At 35.3% G+C, this 20,213-nt stretch overlaps 1 protein-coding gene and 1 pseudogene across 5 annotated transcripts in view; one reads left to right on the forward strand and one right to left on the reverse strand.

The window, feature by feature from the left end:
* SSBP2 (single stranded DNA binding protein 2) overlaps positions 1–20,213 on the reverse strand; it is a 258,475-nt gene that overhangs the window by 106,057 nt on the left and 132,205 nt on the right. The window lies entirely within an intron of this gene.
* Positions 7,403–9,255, forward strand: LOC119261264 (Y-box-binding protein 1-like; annotated as a pseudogene).

Raw genomic sequence — 20,213 nt, forward strand, 5'->3', positions numbered from 1 at the left:
AGTGATCAAATTTACACATAAGGAGAGTTGCTTTTAATTAAAGCAAGATGAAAATGTTAAGGTTTACTCAAAGGCTGCACAAACACTTCACAAAATGACTATTCTGATAGAGTGATATGTAAGGTATTAGAGGTCTACTTTTATTTAGCTGTAACTAAAAATTCTTAGAAGAGCTTTTATTATTATTAAAGCAAAATATCTTGGATAAGCTAATATCCACATATTTTAATTATTTTGTGATTTTAACACATACCATGTAATTCCAGCTGATTAGCAACTGAAAAAACTATTCCCCTGAAAAATAAACCTTTCATAAGCCAAATAACAGAATATAGTAAGATGTCAAATGAGCCCTTTACTATGAGCCATGGATAATCATATACTTCCTATTTAATTAGAAAAAAATGAAAAATGTTGCTAGTAGATTCTATGTCATTTCTAATTTTTTTTAAGATTATGTTTTAATTTCAAGAGTATGGATAATTTTCTGGGGTTTGAAACATCAACTCCCCAGAATACCAGTAAGAAAATCTCCATAAATTCTTTACTGTCAAAGAGTTGCAGAAAAAATACGGGTGGGGTTGGGGAGGACACCAGCAAGAGCTTAAGTTTTCCTGTAGAACAAAGGAAAATAATCCTTTGGAAGAATTTCAGAATTGACTTGTCTGGAAAGTGGGTGTTGTGGATAGAAAGGCACCACAATACATATTTTTCTGTTGTTGGTATTCTCTATACCTTACAATAGTCACACTCCATTCAGAGAGAAACAGCATTGGGAAGCCTAAGAATTCTTAATTTTATAAGGATACTTTTGACAGCTATGACTATGAAATTGTGTTCTACTAAGTTTTTTCTTTAAGCATATCAGTGGGTAACAATATTTAGAGTAGAAAATGTGTGTAAGAAATTATAATACTTTCATGCCCAGCTACACTTCCTGCAGGACTGGAAAAATCCAAAACAGTCTGCCATGGTCCTATTCCCAAGACTTCTACTACTATTCTGTATCAAATGATTTTTCTCCTAGTCTTAGAAATATTTTTCTATAGTGAATGTTGTCAGAAATTTTGTCATTTACTTGAATAAATAATTGTCTCATAGTGCTAGACTGAAGTATTATACCAAATAATATAATCCTGATATTTCCTCTCTAGAATGCTTTTTTTTTCCTGCTTTTATTATGGAAACACTGTATGATAATGTAGAAGGAAAACAGATGAAGACACTTAGATAAGGAAAGCAGAAATCATGTTAATAGTCCCTTAAAACAGAAAAAAAAATTACTATTATCTTGCTGTAAGTATCTTTAAAAAGTCTTATTCATGAAAGCAAGTGACTGTAGTTACAATGTAGTTACATCCGAAAAAAATTAGTCTATGATTTTGTATTTATCAATCCTAAAAAATACTTCGAAGGAATAACTTCTAGTTTAGACCAGCAATCTTAAGATATATGCCCACAAATACTACCAAACAAGTGAGTAAATAAAATTATTAGATAAATCTTCTGCTAAATACAAAAAATTTTGGATGGGGATGGGGAAATGTATCTAGAATCCACACATCCATAATGTGTTTTCACTGACCCTGTATCTACTGAGAAGAAATCTTGAATTGTGGCAATGCAGAAGGGAAGAAATCAATAAAGTACTACAGAGCAGAATTGCATCTAGATAGCAATTGTACACTGTAAATGCCTCTCATTCATCATAATCTGCTCAAATTAAAGATTCATTTTTAAGGTCTTGAGAACTCACTAAAGCAATGTCACAACTCTTTAAAAAAATCACATAAAATATGAAGGCAGTCTTGAGCATGATTAAAATGCTTCGACCTTTTTATACTTACGTAACAATGAGTAAGCAGTACAGAAGTCTAATTCTAGCAAGAAGGTATTTTACAATTTTATTGTTTATATTAGTTGCCTACAGCAAGAAAGATACACATTTCTGCAGTGAGGACTATAATGAATATTCACTTTCCTGTACATTATTTTTCATGGAATTTACATATCCTAACTATACAAGAATATGGCATTTCATGATAAAAAAGATAACTCACTATACAAACTACTGACACTAAAAACCAAGTAGGAAAAGCAAAATAACTACATGAATCATCTGGTCATCGGTATATATGTAAGAACAACTGTCCCATGTCCTAAGGATGTCATAAGTAAAACAAAACAAATATATTCTTTTTTGGAATACTGAGTAGATATCATTGCTTACATACAAACTCCAAAAGAACCTACGTAAAAGCTACTAAATTAAAATGTGAGCTTTGAAAAACAACTCAAAATTGAATTTTAAAGGAAAATTTAAACTTACATAACAGAAATACTTTCTATAAATGTAACAAAAACGTATATGGTCTATGTGCTGAAAACTAAATAATAAAAGAAATTAAAGAAGACTAATGGGTAAATAGCTAGCGTTCAAGGATGGGAAGGCAATATTGTTACTATTTCAATTTTCCTCAACTGATCTATAAATGGAATATATTTTATAGAAACAAACTATAGGTTCAACGCAACTCTAACTAACCTACCAACAGGTAGAAATCAAAGCAGACCTGTCTGAATGGACAGAATAAAAAGCAAAACACTAGCAAAAACAAGTGCTATTGAGGATACAGAGCAACTAGAATTCTCATACATTGCTGGTGAAAATGTAAAATGGTATAGACACTTTGGAAAAAGTTTTGTAGTTTCTTGTAAACACCATATATAACACGACAGTCAGACAATCCCATTCCTAAATAGTTATTCAAATGAAAAACACCACAACAACCCTATGTTAACGTGAAAATTGTTTTGAGGATGTGTATATTGGCTTAATTAATTAATGCTTCAAACTGGAGTCTTTCAGTTGAAGAGTGGATGAATTGTGGTCTAGTCATAAAATGAATACTACTCCACAATAAAAAGAATAAATACATGCAACACTATGGATTAATCTTATATACATAATGCTAAATTTCAGGCCAAGCTATATATAGAGGAAAATAGATCAGTGGTTACTAGTGGCTGAGGATGGGCTGGGAGTGGGGGAAGGGAGGAGCACAAAGAACTAGGGGGTGAAATTCTCAAGCAATAGAATTGTTCTGTATCTTCAGAACTGTACACCAAAAAGGGTGAATTTTACTATATCTAAATTAGGCATTAATATAAAAAGTAGGAAAAAAATACCACAACCAAAATGAAAAATATTTAATAAATATCAATAACTCATTATTTGATTATGAATGTGTTGAAAAAAAATCTCACGTTGAATTTTAACTAGTTGTATGTTAAGATTTTACAATTATAAGATAATATTATACCTATTATTTTGTAGATAAAATAAAATTTAAAAAAATAAAATAAACTTGGGGACTTATAAACACAGGTGATATGCAAGGATAAACATGGCATGGATGCCTTCTATGCTCAAAACAATCTTATCTCATAGATTGAATACATGCATATTTAAAGTAATGATATAAGGCAAGATGGGTCACCAAGGTACAATCAAAGTGGTAAGACACTATAGTATGTTCAGGCATGGGGGAGTCACTTTGGGGACAGAAGGATAAACAAGCCTAACTTCAAATCCTATTTATGCTACTCACTTAAATTAGGAATGTCACTTAAATTACACTGGCTGATTACACAAGAAGTTACAGAAGAGCACTTTGCTCCTCACCTGGTTTCTTAATATTCCATGAAAATTCCCTCCCTGTCTTTCTTCCTGAAAATCCATTTTTTCCAAAAGCACCAGATCCGAGAATGGAAAGCACCTGCTTTTCATTAGAATGGTATTAAGAAAATCCATATCAATTAATCCCATCAGTTTCCCCCTCTAATTTATGTGGTCACAACCCACAATTGGGGGATGCACCACCGATCGACCATTATCAATAAGTAGTTACTGCCTTAGAGGCAGCCAGTCTCTAAGCTAATCAGTGATCTGTGAGGTAGACTGGCTTGAAAAGCTCTGCTTAGAAAAAGTGATGGTAATTTGTTTAACCAGACAGATTGATATTTATAGATATAAACAAGAGAAAACTAGCTAATCAGCATCAAAATAAAGAGCACGCACAGACAAGCAGTGTGAATGATTGCATGTATGTGTAGATCACATCTGCCATTGAGTGCTTGCAAGAAATGGCTGGGTGATAGGAGATAAACTAGAAGCTAGAGCTACCTGGTACCTAACAGTTCATTTCTTTCTCCATTTTATGAGTCCTTACAATAACATTTCTTTTTCTTATAAGACTCTATATGTTAAACATGTTTCACTGTCCATTCAATCATTAACCACTTTCAGGAAAGTCTTCTCCTGTAATTGTTGTGCCTAACGACAATACTATACAGCCAAGCAACAAAGGCAGTAGCCTACCCAGCAGACTATGAACCAAGTTACCCATATACTTAAATAGCCAGTATTTGTTCCTCTCAGTATCTCTTTTGGTAAAGATGTGATCCTTTAGCAAATAAAAGGAGCAGTTTATTAACTTACTATTGCAAAAGGCCATGCAGAGTTAGGGTTGTACTTAGTTTCCTGGAAACGCAAAGTACCATGCAAAATAAGGTATAAGTTATCAGACATCAAGAAAAAACTGAACTAAAGAATGGGCCAGTATTTACAGGATTTGGCATTCAAAAACTCTTCCAGGTTTCCTGATCCTTCTAATGCCAAACATCACCTTACCTTATCAGATCCTTCAGCTCAAGCAAATTAAATCTATATATGAACTGCTGCCAAAGAGCAACTCAACATAGTTCTCCTTTTATGTTCTCTGGCTATTTAAAATTTCAAAAACAGTGAAGAGAACCAATTCCCATGATTCCCACCCTCCCCCAGTCACACTGAAATTTGCAAGATGATAAAATATTATATACAGTTTTCTATGTATCTGTTCCTTTTAATATTCCTTTCTATATGTGACTATTTACCATATGGTAAGAGTTTATTAATTTTCTCAGTCAATATTCTATAATAAAAGTTATGAGCATGTGGTCTCTCTCAAAATATTACTGCACATAATTTCAACCACAGTTAACAGAGGTAACTGAAACCACAAAAAGTGAAACCACAGATTAGGAGTAACTATTGTATACGGAACTTCTTTCGTAACCTTGCTAAAAAGAAGTGTTTTAAGTTTCTATTTCTCAACTTTCATTCTTAAAAAAGACCCATTTCAGAACGATGCTTTTATTACATATATCACTTAGGAGTAAGAGCTCAAGAAAAAAATATCAGGCTCACGGAGGGCCATAAAAGAGGAAATTCCTTGATTACTGAATACATGTGGAGACCAACTGACAACAATGAAATGAGGATAAATTGGGATTATTTGTTAAAGACAGGCTACCAGTAATATACTTTCATTAAAGATAGTCATCTATTTACAGTCCCATAAATAATTATGCTAAATAAATAGCATTATTTCTATAAAATTAAAATGTTTTGCATAAAAGGCTCAGGTTAAAAACCCAATCTTTATAAGAGTAGATAACTTTACTCTGTTCAATAGCTTATTCTGAAAATGTGTGCTGTTATTCATAAATAAGAAGACAGGACATGATGTAACAGCTTATATATAAACATCACCACCATTATTAATGTAAATTTTAAAACAGTAAGTCATTAGTATGTGTATAATTTATACTTTTGAAAAATACAGCCATTTAAAATTTTCCCTCTATACATACATGTCAAACAAATTTTTTCTTATAAATAAAAAACCAACATTGGGAATTAGGTATTTGTCCTGTGAAAATGGTTTTAAGAAAGTCAGCTTATAAGAGAGTCTATTTTAAAAAGAAAGAAAATATGTGCGAAAACACCATCAACAGAGGCACGTAGAAAAAAAGGACTGGATTAAGGGAGCAAGGGTGAAAAGAAGGAAGTAGCAGCGCTGACTCCATGAATGGAGATCTTCCAAAATCTTATCCAACTATCAACGTCTTCTGAAGCTCTCTGAATAGAAAGGGCTGTCTGAGGCTGCCAGTCAGGTATTACTGATCTGGGCAACAAGGAAAGGCAGAAGGTACACCTATTATCTGTAATAACAGCAAACGAATTTTCTGAGGAAAAGGAGAATGGCTATATTGTTTTTCTCTTTAAATTGTAGATAGTAAAATTCATTCCTTTTTTTGTAAATTTCTGTGAGTTCTGACAAAAGCAGTGCAACCACCACCACAGTCAAGATACAGAGCAGTTCTGACCCTTGTGCTATCCCTGAGTCATATTCTAACCATTCTTTTAAACTTAACCATCTTTTGTTTTGTGAAACAAAGGTATATTAGGGAGTGGGGGGATTAACTATTTTTAAATGCTTAAAAACAATCTGCACAGCAAATACATTTATTTATGTTTAGTTGTACTTTTTGAGGTAATGTTAGTTTACAACACTGTATATGTGGTAGGGGTACAGGTTCACACCTATATTGTATGTTATCATACCATGTACCACCAAGCCCTAATAATCCTCCACCATAATCCAACATGCCCTCTACCCCCTTTGTACTAAGCACCACTCTCTCCCCTACCGGTAGCCTCAGTGCAGAAAAGACATTTAGAACCCAGAAGAAATCCTTCATGCCTCCATGGTGTCACAAAGCAAATTAAAATACAGAATCAATTGGTGTTTTTTCCTACACATCTGATTGCTCTCCAATACTGAGAGCTTCCAGTGCTGCTATGGTCCTGCCAGACCTCATCTGTCCCACAGAATTAAATCAGTAGTAGCCAAAAAGAAATTCCACAAATGAAGTCAACATCTATATATGTAAGTAGCAACTAATACAATAATGAATGAAGTGGCATATCAGAATGTTTTTGCTGCTAGGTTTTAAAAATCCTCTCACAGGTAGAACAACAGCTGTTACTGAATAGTTCTGGCCACTAGAGGTTTTCTTTTAGCACAGTTTGACATCGTGGCCTAAATTCAAAGTGACACAAAATTGAAGCATTTTATGGTAATAATCCTGGCAGTGTAAAGCAGCTTAGGGAAACCTAAAGTCTACTCTTCAGATATAATTCCAATACTGTCACTGTTGTCTTTGGCTAGTTTCAAATCTTTAAAACTATAATGATTTTAAAATGTTTAAAATTTTGATTTAAAAAGGGCATCTCACAAGTGGGCAATAAATTAACAATAAACCTTTCCATTTAAATGATACACTGTGTGTCTGAGGAATGAGATGGGGTAAATGTCAAAGGCGAGGTGCCTAACTATAGTTTTCTCAAGTTTCCAACAGTTAATAATATTCAGAGTGACTTGATCAAGATGGAGCAATAGGAAATGTCAGCCCTCCTCCCCACACATAAACACTAGTTTAACAACCACATACACCCCATATACCTTCACTGCAACCCCAAGATCCAATTAAGATGATGCAGCACTACACCGAAATGGGTAGAAAGTTTCACTATGTCTCCCCATCTCTCAAGGCAGAACAGATCCACACAGAAAAAGGTCCCCCAGCACATGACTTTTACCATAGAAGTGAGAGAGGGAATGGGTGAATACAAAATTCCCAGTCCTTCAGGGTTCTGTCCAGGAGAACAGCTCTGTCTCACCTCACTCAGCGTACTGCTCGGGTACTTCAGGGCAGGAAGGCATAAGAGGGCAGCCAGTGTGGCTCCCAGAGGCTGATATGGATTTCAGCTGCCTGTGTGGATGGCAGCAACAGATATGGGCCTCAGCAACTGGAAGGATCTAAGTAGCCAGTGGGGATCTCAGCAGAGGGTGTAGATCTTAGCAGCTGAAGGTGATCTTAGCACCTAGCAGGGTTGTAAGCAGCTGGCACGGACATCGGCAATTGACTTGCCTTATAGAACTAGAAAATTCATGAATACATGGACATTAAACAAAACACTCTTGAACAAGAAAAAAATTCAATAGGGAAATCAAAAAGTACTTTGAGTCAAGTGAAAATAAAACAAAGCTTATGGGATGCAGCAAAAACAGTTCTAAGAGGGCCTCCCTGGTGGCGCAGCGGTTGAGCGCTGGGTTGCGAAGCTGCCTGCAGCCTCTGCAGCGCTGGTTCGATCCTGGCTGCTCCCCGGCCACTGGAGGAGGATCCCACATGGTGCGCAGACCTCTCCTGCCGCCCGCTGCTCCCCTCAGCAGTGTACCTCGGTCCTTCTGCCTGCTCTGCAACCTGCTCTGGTGAATTCTCTCACACTCCCGCACTTCTGACTGTACCCAGTGCTTGTATAAATAAATAAATAAATCTTTAGAAGGAAAAAAAACAGTTCTAAGAGGGAATTTTATAGCAATAAATGCTAAATTAAGAAAAAAAGATCTTGGGGAGAGCGGACCCCAGAGAGCCCTTATCAGACCTATTGCCACTGCCACAGCCAGCCCTGTCACTGTCTCCATGACCACGGGCCATGAGCAGCAAGGCTGAGACCCAGTAGTCCCCACTGCCCCTGCCCTCAGTGCTGCAGACACCAGGTTCCGCACCACCCTAGTGGAATGGCAGCCCAGGCCTCACATTAGCAGTGCCTAAAGGTAAGGACAAGAAGGTCATTGCAACTTAGGTTTTGGGAGCAGTAAAATAGTTCAGCATAAGGAACAGATATGCTTTCATCAACCGAAACCATAAAGAATAATCCCACGAAGTAGCTTTGCAGTATAGCTTTAGACTGTGGAATTTGATGTTGAAGGAGAAAAAGGTATGGAGGCAGCAAATATTAGAGGCCCCAGTGGAGTTCCAGTGCCAGCAGTATATCTGGAGCAGACCAGACCCATCACAGGGGCCTCCACACAACTACCGGCAGAATTACTAGAATAGTGAGAATAGGGAAAAAAATGAGGGATCAGAGAGTGCTCCCCAAGGCCAGGCTCAACAGTGGTGGCCTTACATGTGGAAACCCTAAAGGCCTGAACCACTGGATTCCAACCTTCCTGAGCAGGGAGAAGTGCTGGAGGGTGCTCACAGACCAGGTGCAGGAGAACAAGGTAGACGTGAGATAGAATATGCATAGGGGTTATAGATCAGGAGTCCTCTGGAGCCTTCCTCCCCAAGGACGGCAATGAGGAAAATCAAGAAGATGAGACTCAGGGTCAGCAGGCACCTCAACATCAGTACCACTGCAACTTCAATTAGCAACACAGATGTCCAGAAAACCCTAGCGGGCAAAATGACAAAGAGACCAAAACTGCCAATCCAAAAGCTGAGAAATTGTTGGCTCACCAGGCTGAACAGGGTGCGCTGAGTCAATGCCAGCTTATCATCTTTTACCTTCATCCAATTTAGTCATCCAACAAGAAGAAATAAATATCAAACTCCAGCAATTAACAAAAGATGGGAGTTAAAGACCTTAAATTCTTGCTTTTCCCCCATTGATCAGATAACCAAACTGTGCATTATCTGTGCAGCATGGGGTTTTTCTTATTTTTCTTTTCATTACTTTTACCTGGAAATGTCTCTTTTTGCTAATGACAAAGGTTTTTTGGGTTTTTTTTAAATAGAAAAAGCCTGTTTTTTCTCAGTAACTCTTTAAAGTTTTTTGTTTCATATCTGGTAAAGTTGAGATTTTTTAAGAATCTCATCTTTAATTTGTAATAAAAAGTTTACAATTTCATCTTTTTTTCAAAAAGTCAACTTATTACAAGCACCTGTTAATAAAGGTCTTTAAAAAAATAATTCAAACAACCTACCACTATACAAGGAAATAGAAAAAAAATAATTAACACCAAAATTAGCAGAGGGAAAGAATAAAGACCAGATTAATAAATAATATAGTTAGAGACAAAAAGATCAATGAAACCAAAATTTTTTTAACCCTCCCCAAAAAAAAATTTTATAAAAAGAATTGGACTGTACCTGGACTGAAAAAAAAAAAAAAAAAGAAAATCTCAATAAAATTCGAAATGAAAGATACATTACAACAGATGCTACAGAAATAAAAGGATCAGAATGACCACTATGAACAATTATATGCCAACAAATTGGATAATCTGGAAGAGATTCCTAATAACAAGTAATATACCTCCTACTAAGAATGAATCATCCTGAAAATAGAAAAAACCAAAGAGACCGATATTGAGTAAGGAGATGGATTCTCAGTTAATTAAAACTCTTTCAACAAAGAAGACCAGATGGCTTCATTGGTGAATTCTACCAAACATTTATAGAAGAATTAACAATTAACACAAACTCTTCCAAAAAATTGAATAAAGACTAGTTTCAAGCATTTTATAGGCTGGCATTATCCTGATACCAAAGCCACACAATGATATCACAAGTAAAGAAAAATACAGGCCAAATATCCTTAACAGAGCAAAACACCCCAAATTTTAGCAAACCAAATTCAACAGCATACTGAAAGAATCATGAGGTATGATTAAGTGGGATTATCCTATGGGATACAAAGATAGTTCAACATATGCAAATCAGTAAGTACGATATACCATGTTAACAGAATTAAGGTCAAGAATCATGATCATCTTAATAGAAACAAAAAAGCATTTAACAAAATTCAACATTCTTTCTTGACAAAAATACTCAACAAACTAGGTAGAAAAGGAATGTCCTTGAACATAAGATCATATATAATAATTCCATAACTAACATACTCCAGTGGTAAAAAAACAGAAAACATTTCTTTTAAGATTAGGAACAAGAAAAAGATTCTTGACACTGTATTCAACATAGTACTGGAAGTTCTAGTTACAGCAATTAGACAAGAAAAAGAAATAAAAGTCATACAAACTGGAAAGGAACTTATCTGTTCGCAGATGACATGACCTTATACAGAGCAAACCCTGAGGATTCCAACAAACTGTTAGAACTAAGAAACTAATCCAGTAAACTGATAATATACAAAGCCAACATGAAAAATCAGTTACATTTCTATACACCAGCAATGAACTATCCAAAAAGGAAATTAAGAATTTCATTTATAATAACTTGATACAGTATGCAATATTTAGAAATGAACCAAAGAGGTGAAAGATGTACATTAAAACTATAACATGTAGATGAAAGAATTGTTCTAAGCACCTTGCTTACCAAGTAAAGATGCTGTGTGTGGTTGTATAGGGAAAGCAAGCACAGGGGCATCTGGCTGAGGAGCATAGTTACATCATATGCTTGTAGGGTGACCCACAAAAGATATAAAGATAAAATGTTATTGGAAGTTTTTGAAAAATGTTATGTTGTTTATCATTAAAGTAACTCAATGAAGTATTATTAGGGGTTGATCTTGGATAAAATCCTAATCATAATCCTAAATCATTGCCTCTCCACTTCCTCCTAATGAAATCCAGCATATTATCATTTTAATCTACACATGAGTGTTTCCATGGACAGATATGACCATTAGGTGGATCTTTGTTATAAGCCAAATTGTATCTTCCTGAAACTTCTGCCCTTCGCAATTATTGCTCTTATATTTGATAGCTCTAAATTTTTAAGATTTATTTATTTATGCATACAAGAGCTGGGGTACAGGCCAGAGATGCGAGGGGTGGGTGAGAGGATTCACCAGAGGCAGAGTAGGGAGCGGAACAGGCAGACTAACTGAAATACATTGCTAAGGGGAGCAGCAGGCGAGACAGAAGAGGTATGCTGCGCCATGTGGGTCACCTCCCTGGCTGGGGATGGTACTAGTGCTGCAGAGGCTGTGGATTGCTTCACAGTGAAGTGCTTAACCCCTTGTGCCACCAGGGAGGTCCTCTAAAATTTTTTTAAAGACAACTGTCACATCTGTTTTTCTTCATTGCAAATAAGTTCAGTTCCTTTAATTCATTATTATATGACACTTCTCAATAACGGTTACTTCCGAATATATAAATAAGACAGGGTATTTAAAGGGATTTTTTCTAATTTTAATTTTCTTATTTTAAATATTTTTAATTAAGGTAACACTGGCTTACAATGTTGTTCGTGTTTCAGAGGTGTAGGCTCTCCCCCTCAGGTGTTACTGCCACACCATAATCAACACCAAATCCCACCCAAACACCCTCCCAGAATGTTCTCTTCCCACTTCACTTTCTCCTCCATCCTCACCTCTCCCCCTTGAAAGTTTCTTTTATAAAATAGTTTCTACTCTTTTTTTTTTTTTTATATTTTTGTCTCGTTATTAATTGTCCAATTATGCCAAAGATAAATAGCAGTTATTTAGTTTCTGCTACAAATCAAGATTTGACACACTGACCTATAGGTTTTAAACACAAACTTGGTTGATTTTCTTAGTTTTTTAAATTTCTTTTGGGGGAGGAGGATGGCATTAGCAAGATCTTGAGGATGGGTGTGCAGGGAGGAAAAGACATTTTGTTGCCCTCAAAGGCATCTAGACTACTCAACATCTCCTTAAAGGGCCGTGCCCTGGAGGAAATCAAAACAAACAAAAACTAATTAGTGTGGAATTAATTGTTCCTTCTTACAATAGTGGAGTATTATATTATGTTTAACATATAATTACCAAAAGCTTCCAGTTATATTTTCCCTAAAGAGCTGCTATCTAGCCAAATGTCTACATTTTTACTTTTTTTTTTTTTTTAGGATTTATTTATTTACACAAGCACTGGGTACAGTCAGAAGTGCGGGAAGGTGAGAGAATTCACCAGAGCCAGAGTGGGGAACATAACAGGCAGATTGATGAAATACACTGCTGAGGGGAGCAGCGGGCGTGGCAGGAGAGGTCTGTCGAGCCATGTGGGACCCTGGCCTGGCAGCCAGGATAGAACCGGCACTGCAGAGGCTGCGGGCAGCTTCCCAGCCCAGAGCTCAACCGCTGCGCCATCAGGGGAGGCCCTACTTTTTTTTTTTTTTTTAAATGAGGTAAAGTTGGTTTACATCATTGTTTTTATTTAAGGAGTAGAGGATCCCCTTCTCTTCAAGTGCTATGACCTATTGCCCCCACAACAAAAGCACCTATAGTCCACTACCTGACTCTACTGTGCTCCCTCCCCACTTTGTTTTTTGACTTAAATATAAATTTGGTTTATGTAACTGGCTAATTTGGTTATAACTTTTAAAATTTTTCAAATACATTGGTCTAATTAGGTACATGGAAGACTTTCTTTTTTAGTTATTAAAGATTTTTAAAGTAAAATAAATGGAAGTATTTAATAATATTACATGTCAGTAACTCCTGTAGGCATAATGCTCCTACTCGCTGGATGCCTTTTTCCTACTACAATTCTAACAAACTAAAAGGAACTGAAATTTTAAAGATAGTGCGAATAAAAATTTTTTTAAAATGTGAAATAAGGCATTCATTTGGCTTTTAAATAATCATACTAATGCATCAAGTCAAAATAAATTTCATACTTGTCTGTGCTTTCTAACTCTTACCACAAATTGATTAGTTGCAAAAGTTGCAAAAAAAAAAAAATAGCATTTTTTGGAAAAATCAACTATCGTCTCTATGCATAGTATCACACCAGACAATTATGAACAGGACATTCTACTCACATCATTCTGATGGCCCAGTACAAATGTACTCTTAAAAGGATATGAATTAATGGGTTTCCAGGAAAATTTATTTTAAACCTTAAAATAAATCTGGATAACTGTAAGAATGTTCTTCATTTATAGTAACATCTAACATTAGCATCTTAGGAATATGCATTGAAAAATAAATCTGTTTTGGTTTCTAATGCCAACAAATTCCTTTGTGGAAACTTCTAAACCACATGAATTATCCCATTTGAAGACTGTAATTATCTTTTAAGATATGCTTCCCAGTTAAAGACCATATCCTGGGAAGGCATGTCAGTAAGCTTTATGGCTCCATGGATAAATACAAGGGGAGGTTTAAATAGTCATTAAGAAGGTAGCTTATTTACATTAGATTTACAAATTTACAGATAAATTATAGCAATAAAGTAATAGCCTATTGATATAAAGAATACAGCAAGGACTTTAGGTGAATCATTGGATCAAAATGTTTTGAAGTTGAAAAGAAACTTTAGCAATCATAGAAGTATATGGGAAACCTTCATTTTGTAGAGCTATCTTATTAGGTAAGATGACAGTCATCAACTGAAATTTGACTTAACTTGCCTCATCTCTAGAAAATCTAAAACTCCATTCCAACTAGACAATGCCATACCAGAGACTGTGTCACATAACTGTTTTTTAGGATAAAGATGCAATGTATATACTTCTATCACCCCCACTTTCTATTACCCATCACGTCTATGACTTGGTAGCCCAATCCTACATTCCCAATCATAAGAAAAATAATCATGGTGACAGCCTCTTTTCCCCGCTTCCACATAAATCTGCGATAGATATCTACCTGATGTGCATACAACTGTTTGCTGTGAATAGACAAAAAGAAACCATTGCTCATCACCCCTAGACAGATGTAAACAAAAGCATATAGATTTATTGTTAAGATTAACAAGATTCTTTTTCTGAAGTATCCCTTTTATGTTTTAACATGTAAATTACCTTTACAAAACCTATTGAGACTGAACTTTTTATCAATACCTGTGATGCTTGGATTTTCTTCTGAAAAATGAAGGCTTACTCCCTGAGAAAACTCAGAATCTGGCGGCTAAGTGGCTTTTTCAAACTTATAGTCTCCAAAAACAAACATGCTAATACCAAAATCCACAAACTTGTGCCATGGGATATCTTGAATTTCAAGGGAAACAAAAGAATAAGAAGCATATGTTCATTATTATGTGAACAGTCACTGATCCAGCCAGTTCACAGTTTGACATTGACTGCATTAAAATCAATGTGAAACAGGAAATGAAGGTGGTAGTGTCCAATATAATTCTAAGATTTGAGCAGCTATGCAATACCCAACAAGTGATCAGAGACTGTTAACAATGATTATTTTTAAAAGAAATTAAAATTGCCTTTTTTCTTTCAATTTCTGTACATTATTTTTAAGTAACTATTAAATTATTAGGTCATGGACAGTTATTTGTTTGGACTTAACTACCTATAGTTTTTCACTTGTTTTGCCAAAGGGGCTCTTAAAAAAATAACTAATACACTAAATTTTGAGAACCTCTGTGCTAATATAAAAGTGAAGTACATATACATTGAATGGCTTAAAAGTTATATAAAAATAATAAAAGATATACTCAAAATTATAAATCACAAACTTATTTGCTATTATCATGGATTTAGTGAGTTGTCATGTACTTTATTGTATAAAGCACTGGTTAAGACTGTGGTTTCTGGAGCTAGACAGTCTAAAGGCCAAAATTTAACTTTTCCTTACATTAAATGTGTACTGTGACTCTTTATGTCTTAGTTTCTGAACATGTGGTAACAGGAATAGTATTCACTTGATAGTAAATATTGTAAAAATGAAATGAAATAGTACATGTAAACTATACCAGGCACTTAAAAGTACTAATTATCGGTCACCATGATTACTGAAATATATTCTTCATGAGTTTCACCTCCAGAATAATAAACTAGGTACTTTAGATCCATTCTACTTGTCTTGTAAATATATTTTCAAAAATTGGATAATTAAAAAAATTTTTTCTGAAGGCACCAGAGCTAGTAAAAAACTCTAGAGTCACAACCAGGAATGTCTGTTCAGAGTGTCTGAGAGTGCCATGAAGCCTGGCATTTGTGGGCAATTTTGTGCTGAAGGCTTTTGCCAATGTCAAGAGATGGCTTGGCAGAGAATATAGAAAAGGGCACAATAATATATAGCATATGGTAAAAATATCTAGAATACAGTTACTTGGAATCCAAGAATGAAAAAAAAAATTAAAAATACAAGCAGAAGCAACATTTGAAGGAAAAAAAATGGCAGAATTTTTTCCAAACTAAAAGATATTATCCTCCAGATTTAAAAATGATTGGTTGGAGTAACCAGGATAAGTACAACAAAAACAATATCTAAGTCACATGATAGTAAAAACTGATGAAAACCAAAGGGGAAAAAAATCTTAAGTGCAGTCAGGAAAAGGTGCAACCAAAAAAAAGCACAAGTGTACTGACTAGCAGCTGAAATTTCAAGAGAGCAATAGAAGCCAGAGCACACTATAAAAATTGTTATCTTAACATACTGAAAGAAAACTGTCAACTTAGAATTCTACATCTAGCAAAAATGTCCTTTTGAAAAGGTGAAATAAAGACATTTTTCAAACACAAACTGAGAATTTATCACCAGCATATACACAAATATATATTTGTGTGATGATATATTAATGAAAGTGTGTTCTTCAGCCTGAAAGACAAAGTTTTAAGAAGGAAGCCAGAGTTGCGGTAAGGAATGTTTTCTATAATGATGCCTCTTGGAGGATAAACTATACATAAAAATTTAAAAAAGCATTTAAGAGGGGAGGAGTTGTTAAATATATTTAAATGAAAGGTTTTTTCATATTCTAGAAAGTGATAATACAACTACTATGTATTATACTTGAATAGATCATAGTATAGTCTCTTGGGAGACCAAAAAAAGTCCATTCATAAAAAGAACAAACATAAAAAGAAATAGAAACTTAAATATAACAAACTAATGAAAGGAAGCAGCAGGAGGGATGCTGTAAGAAAAAAATGAAATTTAAATAAAACAAGAAAAAAGGAAAGAAACAAAATGGGGAGAATGAATAGAAAATAGTAAAGTGGTAGATTTAAACTCAAAATATATTAGTATTTATATTAATGTAAACAGAATAAGAATAAAACCTTGTGAGGTTAGATTTTTTTAAAACTCCAATTATATGCCAATACTGAGAAATAAGTCTTAAATACAAAGATGTACAAAATTTGAAAGTAAAAAGACAGAAAAAATGACATTTTGAGCAAAAGCAAGCTAGCATAATAACAGGCAAAGCAGATTTTGAAGAAAATACAATCTCTAGACTCTGGGACAGTGTTCTATAAAGTGATGAGGGAGAAAGGATTGGTAAAAGAGGAATTTGTGCAAGAATTCTGGAACTCGGGCCTCCCCGGTGGCGCAGCGGTTGAGGGCTGGGCTGCGAAGCTGCCCGCAGCCTCTGCAGCGCCAGTTTCATCCCCGGCTGCTCCCCGGCCACCGGAGGAGGGTCCCACATGGCGCACAGACCTCTCCTGCCGCCTGCTGCTCCCCTCAGCAGTGTACCTCAGTCCTTCTGCCTGCTCTGCTCTCCGCTCTGGTGAATTCTCTCACCCCCCCCCCCCCCCGTGCTTCTGACTGTACCCAGTGCTTGTATAAATAAATAAATCTTTAAAAAAAAAAAAAGAATTCTGGAACTCTGTATTCTTGTCAATTCAGTACAAACACCACATACCTTCACATCAGACCTGAGATGCTATAGAGAAAACTGTGATACTCTAGTTCATTGCTCCTATGTGAAGGAGGAAACTGAGGTTTCTTTTTATAATCTCCCCAGAGAGATTACAGTAGTCTCAGTTTCAGATTACATAATTAGTGGAGTTGAGTTCATATTAACATTCAGACTACCCAATGCTAAACTGCACGGTCTTTTCCTCTGTCAGGCTGCTTTTTCTTTCTAGTCATTCTTTATAGAATAATTATCAGCCTCTACTACTCTCAAAATCTTAAAAATCCCAAAACATTATTTTTTCTGTACTAATTTTATACTCAAGAGAATATTTGAGGTTGACCTGCTAGAATTTCAATAAATACTACGTATAACTCACGCACAGCACTTACTATATGTTAGGTACTATTCTAGGTGTCAAATATAGTTACTCATTAAATTCTCATAACCAGTAGTTGAGTTAAATAACATTATTATCCCTATTATAGGGATAACAGAGACACACAGAGGTTAAGCAACAAGATAGGACTGGAATTTCTGCTCTAGAGTCAACTAAAAGAAGCTTCCGGTTGGGATTTAGGTGAACTCTACTACCAAACTAGATGTCTGAACTTGGCAAAACACTTCACATTTCTACATCTCCTTTCTAATACATAGAAATGAGAAATTTTATCAAACGTTATCTGAAGTCTATTTTAATGTTTTAAAACCTGATTTTTTATTGTCTTTTCTGGATAATTATCATAAAGTCATTTATATTTTCCATAGCAAGTCAGTTCTTGTTTCTGGCTTCAATATACATTTTTTTTTAAGATTTATTTATTTATGCATACAAGAGCTAGGGTACAGGCCAGGATGCGGGGGTGGGGCAAGAGGATTCACCAGAGACAGAGTGGGGAACAGAACAGACTGACTAACTGAAACACACTGCTGAGGGGAGCAGCAGGTAAGGCAGGAGAGGTCCGCTGCACCATGTGGGTTGCTCCCTGGCGGCCTTAGGGATCGAACTGGTGCTGCAGAGGCTGTGGATTGCTTCATAGTGTGGTGCTTAACCCCTTGTGCCACCAGGGAGGCCCTGGCCTCAATATATTTCTAACAGTAACTTCTAGTTCTCCCCAGCCCCCATATCCCTTCTCTTATTACAAATTATAGAAATTTTCAATTGAACATATGTTCATGTAGCTACATACTCTATTTCCCAGCTTCTCAGATAGCTAGATATTACATTTGAGTATGTTCTAGCCAATGACATCTGAGCCTTATGTGCTATGTACAACTTCTGGGTCAGTTCATTCAGTGGAAGGGCTCTTTAGACCTGACAAGACTGTGAGTAAAAGTGCACCACTAAATGGGAAATGTACGTTGAAACTGCTACATTAATGAGACAAGAGAAGTATAATTTTCTGATATTAATGGGGCCACCATATCAGTCCAGTTATGTGAGTAAAATCTTCTTTCTTATTGAAGGTCTCTGAATTTCAGCTACTGACCATGAATCCTAACTAATTTAGAACTAAAAAGTAAGTAATCATAAAGTGGACTGTGTTTTCATACAAGAATTGTAAGGAATGTATTCCTGTCCTTAGTCTTAACTTCAAAGTAAATATTGCCAACAATACAATAAAGACAATAAAATAAAAACCATTAAACTATATTATAAAAAGATATGTTCTGTACACTGATTACATAACACTTATATTAACTATGCATGTACACATAAAAATACACACATCATGCATGTATGATGTGTCATAAATATGGCCTAGAATTAACATTCCAGCTATACTCTGACTAGATATTTAACATAAATCTGCTTTCCCCCTTGGACATTAATTAAAGGAGGCTTTACTGTTTGTTTTTGCAATGATAGAGATTCCTTTGTTTTCTTAAAAATCAGTGCACAGAAACTTTAAACTGTAAACATCTTCTCTCAAATAGTTTCCCAAATGCAATGCAATCATTTTTTTTTTTTTTTGACAAGATAGCACTGTCTAAAAGTACACTGAAATTATTCTTCACTACCCCTTGCGTTTGATGACAAACTTAATGTGTTTGGCTATTCAAGCAGGATACTAACCAGAGATCTAAATATAACTGCTTTACATCGAAGTAGCTAGATTCATGTGTTTCTAATGAACACCTGAAGGAGGTTTTTAAATGAGATTTAAGTCCTCTCAGTATTAATGGAGAGACAAAAAAGACTCTGTGGGTGTGTGTGCACAGAATTATTTGCCATATTTCAAAGCTGTGGTTTAACCACCAATCAAAGAAGTCTATATACTTGATTGAAAGAGGAAGGAAATCTTGATGGCACAGGTAACCAGGGGCAGAGGCAGAGTCCTGGCCTTGCCCTCACACGATTCCCTTGTTGGGCCATACATTGTGGGTTCCACCCTAGTCTGCTGTTTAGGTTCACACTGACTTTGGGAACTCCTAACCTCCACCTGTGCATGTATTTGAGTCCAATTTGGAATGTATTTTTTTTTTTTCTGCCTTTGCTGTAAATCCGGAGTCGCCTGTGTCTATGCTGACTCCAGGCATTTATGCAGGAGAAAATCATTCTCTGCTATTGGTAAGGAAGGAACATGGAGCTACATTAATCTGTACGGTGTTCAATTTTCCACTGTTACTTTATCATGCTAATCTTATTTTCCTTTTCCTGTTGCTTAAAGCTGTATATTTTTGCTGACTCACTGGCACTAAGAATACTATTTTTCTTTTTTTATCATAAATCTTGTCTATCTATATACATATATCTTTATATGTACATATATCAAATCAGTTCCTATGCCCTCAGTGAAAAATTTCCCCACAATTAAAGATTACTTAAAACTTGAAAATTATTTATAGAGGAAATAAAATATAATTTCTTCAAAAGAAAAATAATCTTGTATAGAAAAAACTATTAATTTTAAGTGTCTATCAAATCACACGTAACAGCGACCATTAGTTACTAGCTTACATTGAGAACTGGGAAGAAAAAGGCTCATATATCCTGTTTAATTCCTTGCAAAT

The sequence above is a fragment of the Talpa occidentalis genome, unplaced genomic scaffold (genome assembly GCF_014898055.3).
Source record: "Talpa occidentalis isolate TD23 unplaced genomic scaffold, MPIMG_talOcc4v2.1 talOcc4.6, whole genome shotgun sequence".
NCBI classification, from domain to species: Eukaryota; Metazoa; Chordata; class Mammalia; order Eulipotyphla; family Talpidae; genus Talpa; species Talpa occidentalis.